The sequence below is a fragment of the Sparus aurata genome, chromosome 8 (genome assembly GCF_900880675.1).
Source record: "Sparus aurata chromosome 8, fSpaAur1.1, whole genome shotgun sequence".
Taxonomy (NCBI): Eukaryota; Metazoa; Chordata; class Actinopteri; order Spariformes; family Sparidae; genus Sparus; species Sparus aurata.
Window position 1 is genome coordinate 35,808,101 of NC_044194.1, and position 10,274 is coordinate 35,818,374.

General features: G+C 41.6%; 1 long non-coding RNA gene across 1 annotated transcript; it reads right to left on the minus strand.

Moving 5' to 3' along the window:
* Nucleotides 1-7,989: 7,989 nt before the first annotated feature.
* Nucleotides 7,990-8,795, minus strand: LOC115587324 (uncharacterized). The gene is made up of 2 exons (XR_003985027.1): nt 8,277-8,795; nt 7,990-8,140 (listed from the first exon to the last, which is right to left on the minus strand). It is a non-coding gene; the product is annotated as an uncharacterized LOC115587324 (long non-coding RNA).
* Between the last annotated feature and the right edge of the window lie 1,479 nt (nt 8,796-10,274).

Consider the following 10,274-nt stretch of genomic DNA (forward strand, 5'->3'; position numbering starts at 1 on the left):
ATCCTGAATGTAAACACCATCTGCAAGCTTTTGCTTGCTATCTCTTGGCTAATATACAGTAATCTGGCTGTTTGGGGTGAAAACTCCTTTGAGTTACGCAAGTCATCACAAATGATCCTGCGGTCAAACTTATGGCTTGTGAACGCACCATTAAAAAAAATGTTATTTTAATGAAAATCTGATGTACGGAAGCCCTGAGGGGCAACTGAGTTATTTTTCCCCTGGCAATTCATATTTTAACTTCTAAAAACTTAGAGCCGAGAGAAAATAATATTTCAAGATGAAAGTAAGGTGCTAAAGTATTGTTTCTGTAATACTCCTTTTGACCACAAGAGGCTGAAGTGCACCGCTACTAATGTCCTAAATAAGATGAAAAGCATCCATGTTCCTCCAGGGGCAGTGGTGTGCACAGACCGGGGGGGGGGCAATTGTTGAAAAACGTGCACTAAAGTGCCCTCTTCTGAGCTAAAACGTGCGCTAAAGTGCCCTCTTGGGGGCCAAAACGCACGCTAAAGTGCTCTCTTGGGAGCCAAAACGTGCACTAAAGTGCCCTCTTGGTTGGCAAAACACACTAAACTGCCCTCTTGGGTGGAAAAAACACATTAAACTGCCCCCTTGGCTGGTTAAAACATGATAAACTGGCATCTTGGGTGGCAAAAACGTGCACTAAAGTGCCCTCCAGCTATGTGCCCTTTTTTTTCTTTTCCCCCCTGCGCTTCAAAAAGTCTGTGCACACCACTGTCCAGGGGAATTTTAAATTCTGTGCACTCTAAACACAAGATGCATCTTTTATGTATTAGCAGGTTATGTATCATGACAATACAGCTGTATCAAGTGAGGTTTGTGTGTTTTGTGTGTCTTTGCCCTGTCTGCTTTCCCCGCCTCCTTGTTCTTCCCCTTCTGCAGGGCTTGGCTGATGAGGCACACCTGCAGCCACTCATCACTACCTCCATAAAAACCTCTGGTCTTCATCCCACTCCCCTGCCAGAAAATTCCATCTCGTCGGTAGAGCTGACTGTGTTCACTTGTGAGTTTTTTGCCACCTTGTGTTTTTCCAATAGGTACTGACCTGTTCTCTCCCTCATGTGTTTTTTCAGTTCCATGTACCTCGCTGCCTTGTTGCCTGACCTCCTGTTTTTTGCGCCTTCCTTGAGCTGGAGTTTCCCGGCCTGCCTTCCCGGACACCTTTGGTTCCTTCACTTATGGAGCTTTTTGTGAGAATAAACATTTTTTACACCTACATGCCTGTCTGCTTCGGGGTCCAACACTTAGTAGGCCATAACAGTATCACACCCTCCTTTTCTAAGTATGCCTAGTAGTAGGTCTAAAAGCATAAACCTTGCACTGACTGTAGATCTGAAAAAAGATCCTTTCTACATCAAAGGGGTTTATCCCCTTTTTAGACCAGCAAAGCTATACTATGAAGAAATTGCCATTTCATGTGATTTGGCACCCATAACAGTTTCAACACCACTGTTGTAAATGCAAATTATTTGTATGCCTACTCTTGTCAAACATAATGTACATGTTGGTTGTGAAAACTTGTATCTTTGAGTAAATCAATAATGTAATGCTGTGACCCTGCCCTCTCACTGAATACATAGTGCATAAGTGGGTAAAGTGGCTGCACCCTATTACAGGACACGTTACCATCAAATAGATTATGAGGCTGGTTTTAAGGTAAAAACTAAAGGACATATTAGTAGGTCACCAAAATCAGAATGATTTGCCCTTTTAGATGGGACCATAAATATTGAATGCAAATTTCCTGGGAATCTCGCAAGTTGTCTTCTAAAATTTGGATAGGTCACTTTTACTAAAATTACCCTCCTTAAGCCAAAAAATATCCAACAATGAAAGAACAAAAGGGAAGGCCCTGGCTGTTTGTTTTCCTTGTATATAAATGCACAGCCATAGTCAATAAAGAAAACGGCATCAGATCTACTCGTGGTGTGGTAACAAGCGAAGTACGCCGCGTCTCGCGCTCTTGCAAATGTTTGCTCATCTTTAAACTAACCGTATGTAACCGAACTCTTTCCTAAATCTATCCAAAGTAGTAGATTCACTAACTTGCTGATCTGCTACTGAGCTGCTGCGGCCATGCCAAAAACTAAAGCGGTGCAGACCGACCCAAACACCGAGGCGATTACCATGGCGTCCCTTACCCACCTGCTTGAGTCCCATCGAACTGCCATCTCCGAGGACTTTAAACAAAGTTTCTCAGCTCTCGAGACCAAGTTGAACCGTGTTATAACTACCGTGACAGAACACGCTGAGAAACTCGAAACTCTTGAGAGTGAAGGTGACGAGCAAGAGATACGCGTGAAGGCTGCTAAGGAAGCTATCACCAAGCTCCAGTCAGACCATGCTAAACTAGCAGCTAAAGCTGTCGACCTCGAGTCTCGGAGCCGACGCAAAAACATCAGGGTAATCGGTGTACCTGAAACCTTGGAGGGGCCCCAACCGACAGCTTTCTTCACCAAGATGCTTGAGGAGGTTTTTGGAGGGGTTCTTGATTCATCTGTGGAGTGTGAACGGGCTCACAGAGCCCTGGCACCTAAACCCCCACCCAACCAGCGACCAAGACCGGTCATCATTCGTCTTCTCACTTTCCAAGTAAAGGACAAGATCATCCGCCATGCCCGGACCATGAGGGGTAGGCTGAAATTCCGGGGCCATTCCATCCTGGTGTTTGAGGATTATCCTCCAGAGGTTGTGGAGCAGCGGAATGAGTTCAAGGTGGTCATGTCGAAGCTGTGTGAGTGAGGATTCAAGCCGGCCCTGCTGTATCCGGCCAGGCTTTACATGAAGCTGGAGTCGGGGGGGTAAGAAACACTTTCCCACGGTAGCGGAGGCTGAAGCCTTCATTGCCTCTCTGCCACCGGCGGAGAGGTGAAGGACACTTTCCTTTTCTCCGGCAAGAGGTGAGGGACATTCTTTCATTTTTATTATTTTTTTTTCTTATTTTCTTTTCACCGGGGGAGAGGTGAGAGACATTTTTCTTTTCATTTTCAAGAGGCTACAATTTTTTTCTTTTTTTTGCGAGCCGGCGGTGATGACTGCAGCGTGGTAAAAATTGTTTACACAATGGTACCAGAATACTTTGTGTGTGTGATGTGTGTATGTGTGTGTGTGATTGGTTGTGTCGAGTGTGCTTGTGGCTATCGCCGTGTCTATGTCTCAATGTAACCCCAGAAAACTCCATGATCAGTCTGTACTGTTTATATTATGGGTTCTGATGAATTTAACATCGTTGGAGATTCTCAGCACTGCAATGATATGGGTGGCTATATTACTTGTAATGTTATTGATCCGGATAACTTAAAACCATTAAATTATATATATATATATATATATATATATATATATATATATATATATATATAGATATATATATATATATATATATATATATATATATATATATATATATATATATATATATATATATATATATATATATATATATATATATATATATATATATATATATATATATATATATATATATATATAAATAATTTATTAAGAGCAGTTAAGAGCAGTCTCCAAGCAAAAACCTGTGATCTTTATTTGGAGGATGACCACTACTTATTGCTGGTGTACGCTAATGCCCACCAGACTTTGCTCTTGACACATTTTGCCATAAACTGGAAGATCTATTACTTATTCTACAAAATCAGACATATCCTTCCTCTGTCTGCCCTTCTCAAGCTGTACAAAACTCTCTTTGAACCACACCTTAACTACTGTAATGTGATATGGTGCCACACCTTCCCCAGCCATCTTAAAAAACTTATAGCTCTGCAAAAGAAAGTCATACGGGCTTTGTCCTGGTCAGAGATAAATTCCCCCACCCACCCTCTGTTCCACCGCGTTGAGCTACTAAGACTGGCTGAGCTAAACGAATATCAAAATGCCTGCCTCATGTTTCAAGTTGTCAACCGGTTAAATTCTAGACTGAGTAGTCTTGTTCCCATCTCCAGCCCCCAGCACACAAACCAAACGAGAATCAATCCACTTATATCAGGAAAATGTCTCCGACATGTACGCGCCAGCATGAGTGTCGTCTGTAGGGGGCTGCAGATATGGAACAGGATTGATGATGGCCTTAAGGCATTGCCCTTTACCTCCAACTTCAAAAGACAAATAAAAAATCACTTCCTATTGAGCTATATCTAATATAAAACTGTTTCCTCATGGACTACTGGGATGTATATGTATGATTGTATGTGTATGTCATGTAATAATTATGTATGTTCTGGTGCGCTTTTGCGTGCATTTACTCATCATCTTTGCTCACAGGTGGTAACTGTGTATATTTTTTGTCTGTACCACTACCTTTTCATGAACAATGGGGCCCCCACCTATAAGCTTTTCTAGCTTCCTTTGGGGGACCCATTCACTCTACCCAATTGACTTTGTACACCAACTGCGTTATAGTAGCTAATGTTTGAAGTGGTATTCGTGAATAAACTTAAACTTAAACTCTGACTGACCACAAAGTGATCAAAACAAATTTGAAATGGGAATGTGCAGCTGAACTCTCACCACACGACTGCTAGTGCTCAGCACTGAAAGTGCACACCCAAGTGACTTTCCACTCCATTCTAGGGGTGTTCCAATAAGGGTACCTCATGATTCGATTTCGATTGTGGGAGCTTTGATTATTGCGATTTTTAATGCTTTTTTCCATACAAGACTGATTTGGTCTTCATCTGTGGCTACATTTGTAAATAAATAGCCTATCAATTAACTCAGTTCCTCTAAATCTACACTCATTGAGTAAATAACAAGGTTTTTTGAACATTTGACTTGTATTTTAGAACAATTACATTTGTCTACAAGTCTAGCTTGCTTTTTCTGTCCATGGCAGTGATTAACTATCAGTTTTTCACTAACCAAATTAATTGAGGTTTTTCAGTATAACTCAGCAGAGCAGAGAAAGTTATGGAACGCGCCAAATCGAGGCTCGAGCCAAGTTAAGTTTATGGCTAGTAGGGAAAGTCTAGAAGCTAATATCTTCATGGAAATTCTCTCTTAAATGAGATTTAGTCAAGTCAATCCCTTATTATATGCTTTCCAAACATTATAACATTGTTTAACTTACCTCAAAGGGGGAACAACACACTAGCAAAGTGGCTCTAGTTTGAAAGACGTGGTTGTATTAGCTAGCAGGTTAAACAAGTTACACATTTTCACAGATTCTGCCTGCATACTAGTGCTAACATTTGAAAACTCTTTAAGCTAACTTTACCTCACTTCAGCCGCTCACGCTGTGCTTGTTCTATTCAAACAGCCCACCGAACAATAACATTAACTCATGCAAAGCAGTAATGAAATAACTCAATAAGGTTACCTCTCTTTGCCAGCAAATAAATCCTTGTCACACATCGCCGCATCCTCCCGACTCCCGTGTAGTTATTCGAGTAGCGACAGCAAACAGCTCCTCCTCGGGTTGAAGCTGGTGGCGGAGTGATGTCAGTGCCATGTGCAAACACGTTGAGTCGGAATGCTTCACGTAAAGGTGGGTACACACTACAGGATAATCGGGGCGATTTTTGTCCCGATTTGCCCCTTACGATCAAAGCCAGCAAAGGCCCGATTATCTGATGTTTGCAAAGGACATCGTGTCTGATTTTCCTGTGGTGTGGGGGGTGTCAAGAGTGATTTTGTCCGGTCAGATCCGACAGAGTGAAAAAAACTCAGCTGCCCAATACAAATGAAGAGTGTATGCTGTTTTGGTGGACAACTATTTTGAATATATCTGACAATTTCTCCAAATTAGACAATTTTTTGTTGTATTGTACTTGGTTATACATTTTGTGGTTTATTTGTTCACAATAAATTGATTTATATACCAAAATGACAACAAAAACAATTAAAAATGCTTAACTATACTTATTGTAATCCATGGTAAACAGGACTTAAATTTTTGTAATGGTATAAACACAACTTTCAGAAAATGAGTTAATGGAATAAGCTGGAATTACATCACCAGCACTTTAATGCTCCGAAACTTTAAGTGCACTCAAAGCAACTGAGTTATTACTTTAACATTTCATTTTTGAGGTAGTTTAATTCATTGGAATGAATTAAAATTTGAGTAGAACTAACTTATTTCTTTTATTAAGATGTACTGTTTTACAGTGCAGTAAATGTCTTCCGCGCTCTAAAATAAGAATCAGTTGCATTTGGGTTAATAGGCCTTTTCTTGACTGTACAACAAGAGTGGTTTATTGGTGTTATGAAGTGGACTAGGCTGTTATCTTGGTGGACAAATAATTAGCTAGTTGCTTAGTAATTTAATGATTAAATAATTAATACTACCATGTAAATCATTTGAATTCTAATATTACAGTAGGGTTTAGGAAAAAAAAGTACTTGCTTAGTTTTGGGAAACATGGTTTGGTTTAAAGTAGACCCTTTCACAACATTCAACACATTTGAAAGGGCAACTTCTGCCAAATGCATATTTTTCTGGTCCAAGCCGCAAAAAAACAGCATGATGGTATTATATAGTCAACATAAGTTATGCAAATGTTTCCTTAGCCCAAAATGAGGACAGCAGCGCCAGCCACTGTCATAATCATTCTTAAATTTGCTATTTTACTTCTTCTAGTTATCCTATTATACACCACATAATTTCAACAATTGTTTTCAAAGTGAACATAATCAAGTATGTTCACATGGAGATGTGAACAAATATTGTGTTGCTATGGCTCAACATTTTAAAACCTTTTCCACAAAGGCCTCCTGCCTGGATTAGTCTATAGACTGAAGGCTGAAACACTTCTTTATCTGAGTCAGGGATGCCCAAAGTGGGGCTTTGTGGGGTTCAATTTGGCCCACCAGCTGTTTTCTAGCAAGAGAAAATTGTAAAAATCAATCTTAATTTTTTTTTTTCAAAATGCTCTTTGAATATGTAGGATGTCTAACTTTTAATTATTTTTCATCTACTGAGCCGAAGGATTTGACTTTTCCTTTCCACTGGGCTTTATATTTCTCCCCAAGAGTCCACTTTTTAGTTAGTGTGCTTTTTACTGTCCAACTAAAAAATGGTTATTGTCCATCATGCTTGGGTGCATGAAGGAAAATGTCTCCCACACAATAAGTAAAAAAAAAAAAAAAAAAAAATGAGAGAATAGCAAAAGAAATTCTGGCATTGTCAGGAGAAATGGGAGAAATCCTTTTTAGTTTGTTATTTTTCTCTACACCCAGTGCACTCTTCGGTCTCTGCTCTGTCATTCACTCAACTTTACACAAAGGAAGACACACACATACATATATATATATATATATATATATACATATATATATATATATATATACCATTTACATTATTTCACTCAATGCCTGATCAGGGGCCTCATTTATAAAACTGTGCGTAGGATTGACGTCAAAAGGTTGCGTACGCACGAAACACTGAAAGAGCGTACTCACAAAAATATCCTGATTTATAAAACAGTGCGCACGCACGTCCTATGCCAATTTCCCTTTATAAATCACGCTCCACTCTAAATGAAGCGCACCTGTGTGCGGGTCATACCACGCCCATATTTGCCTATTTGCAATTTCACCCAGTGTGAGGTGGAAGTTCTTGTTGAGGAGGTGGAGAAGAGGAAGGTTGTATTATTTGGTGGACACAGTGTTGGGTCGGGTCACCAATGGCAAAAAGGCTCTAGAGTGGCAGCATGTGGCAGACAATGTAAATGCTGTTGCCTCAGAAGGTCAGAGTCAGAGCGTCTGTGCCACGGGCGGGGGAACGGGTCAACAGGAGCTCACCCCGCTGGATGAAAAACTGGCGGGGATCCTCGGGAATCCCTCCTGAGTGGAGTGGTGACGGAGGTGGAGGGGGACACCGATGCCGGCCCACAAGGAGCAGAAGACCCCGGTATGTCATTTGTATTCCCATATTTGAAATGAGTGTAAACCAAATGCATTCAAGTTGTGTTCACACATTTATGTACAGAAACAATTGAGACTCCATTCACAAAAAAGACTTTTATTCAAAAAATGTATTTCAGTTGCTGCGGGTCCAAGTGAGGTCAGCGATGCTGCAGCTGAGCCATGTGCGCCCAGCGTCTCCACTGCACCTCGTGCGTCCCAGCCCTCCAGCTGTGTCCTCACAGATGCAGTCCTGCAGATGCAGAGAGACACCATCACTGCAATAAATGATGTTGCCAAGGAACTGCGGGAGATCAAAAATGTCCTTTCCGAGCTAAACGCCACCATGAAGGAATTCATAAATAAATCGTTTGAATTTGTTTCCATACCTGTATTTTTACAAGCGACGCATCACATCCAGACGCTGGCGCAGGGCAGCAGCGTTTGGCTCAGATGCCTGGGGATAGGGGTCCGGGTTGGGGCCAAGACGATCAGCATCGGGGGGCAAGGACACATCTTTTAGCTGTGCCACGTTATGTAGCACAGCACACGCTCTCACTATAGTGCAGACCTTCTCGGGCTTGTAGGATAGCGTTCCTCCTGTGCTGTCGAGACACCACCACCTGCCCTTCAGGAGCCCGATGGTGCGCTCCACAACAGTGCGCGCCTGGTTGTGGCGCAGGTTATAGGTCCTCTCCTCTGCGCGGTTGGGAAAAGGGGTGAGCAGCCACCGCTGGAGGGGGTATCCACTGTCGTCTGCAAGGTCAGTGAACGGGTTAAACACTGGTAAAAAAAATTGCAAGTCTTAGGATTTCCACATTAATTATCCTTACCTAGAAGCCACCCATCACGTACAGCTCCGGCCTCCAGTCTGCGCCCAACACTGCTGTGTCTCAGTATGAATGAATCTTGGGTTGACCCAGGCCACCGAGTCACTACATTTGTAAGCAACATGCCTGCATCACATACGAGTTGGACATTGAGGGAATGAAAATGCTTACGATTAATGAAAGCAAATTAATTCTCACTCGGTGCTCTTATAGCAACATGAGTGCAGTCAATGGCACTGATTTCATTTGGGAAACCAGACATTGCTGCAAATTGCGCTTTTTTATTTGCCTGTTCACCCACCGTATAAGGAAACTTTATGTACTGCTGCGACAAACCAATTATACCTCCCAACACGTCTGATGGTTGGCTGGGATATCCCTGACCTGTCAATTCCCTCTGTAATGTTCCAGTTGAAACCCGAGTGTTGTGAGCACTTGAAGCGGGCGGGACTGGCACGGCGAGGTTTCTGTGGGTGCTCCTCTCTAACGCTGGGCCCAATACCGCACATAGATCCAAGAGGACAGCTCATGGGAGTCGGAAACAGCTCATCAGCCACTCATCACTGTTGGCCAGTGGATCTTGCTGGTCACTGAAGTTCCGCTCCCTCTGTATCCTTCTGTTTGCCACATCCTCCAACAGTGCCAAAGCAGCCATTGTGCGCCATAAAGCACAGTGAATACATGCCTTTATATACCCATCTATTAGGTAATATCTGCTACACGTGTGAGAATTACCCTGATTGGCTAACAGTCCTTCAGACTAACAATATAAGATAATTAAAGTCTTTATTTATATGGCAACAAAACACAGTTACAAAGTGTTTTATGCGTTATGCATTGAAAACGGAGATGAAACGAAATGGTCTACATGATATAGGATATTAATATATTAAACTGCATTCATATCAGTGTAAACGTAATTTGCTCTACTGTTGTCTTACTATTGTTCTAAATCATATGTTTCCCATGTGCACTCCAGGGAGTTTGTTTGTTTATTCATTGTAGAAATAGTTTTTTAATACATTTCTTGCAAATAAACTGTTCATATATGAGAGGTAATATTACTATTTATTTTACACGATGAGTGTCAGTTTCACACAGTTTCTCCCGTTTCTTTCTTCTGCCATCAGTGGCGCAGTTTCTCCTTACCCCAGTTATGTGCGTACGCATGGGTCAGAGTTTGCATGGAGGGCCGCACATTTTCCCGTCAAGTTCTCTTTTTATAAATCCCACAGTGTGCGTAGAGAGTTGCGTACGCATTATTTTTGTGCGTACGCAACGTTTATAAATGAGGCCCCAGAAAAGTGGAACATGAAATTCTTCTTGATTCCATATTCAAGTCCATCAAATGCATTGGTCCTGTCATTTTGGTTTCACTGTGTATGTGTGTGTGTGTGTGTGTGTTTTATCTGAGTTTTCTAGTTTTATGTTGTCTTTTGCCCTTTGACCTAAGTTCTTCGCTGTTTCAGTTTGTTCTGTCCTCTCTGAACTATACAAACTGGACAGTTGAGTATTACCCTTACTCACAGGGAACTTTATTAAACACTTTCCATAACT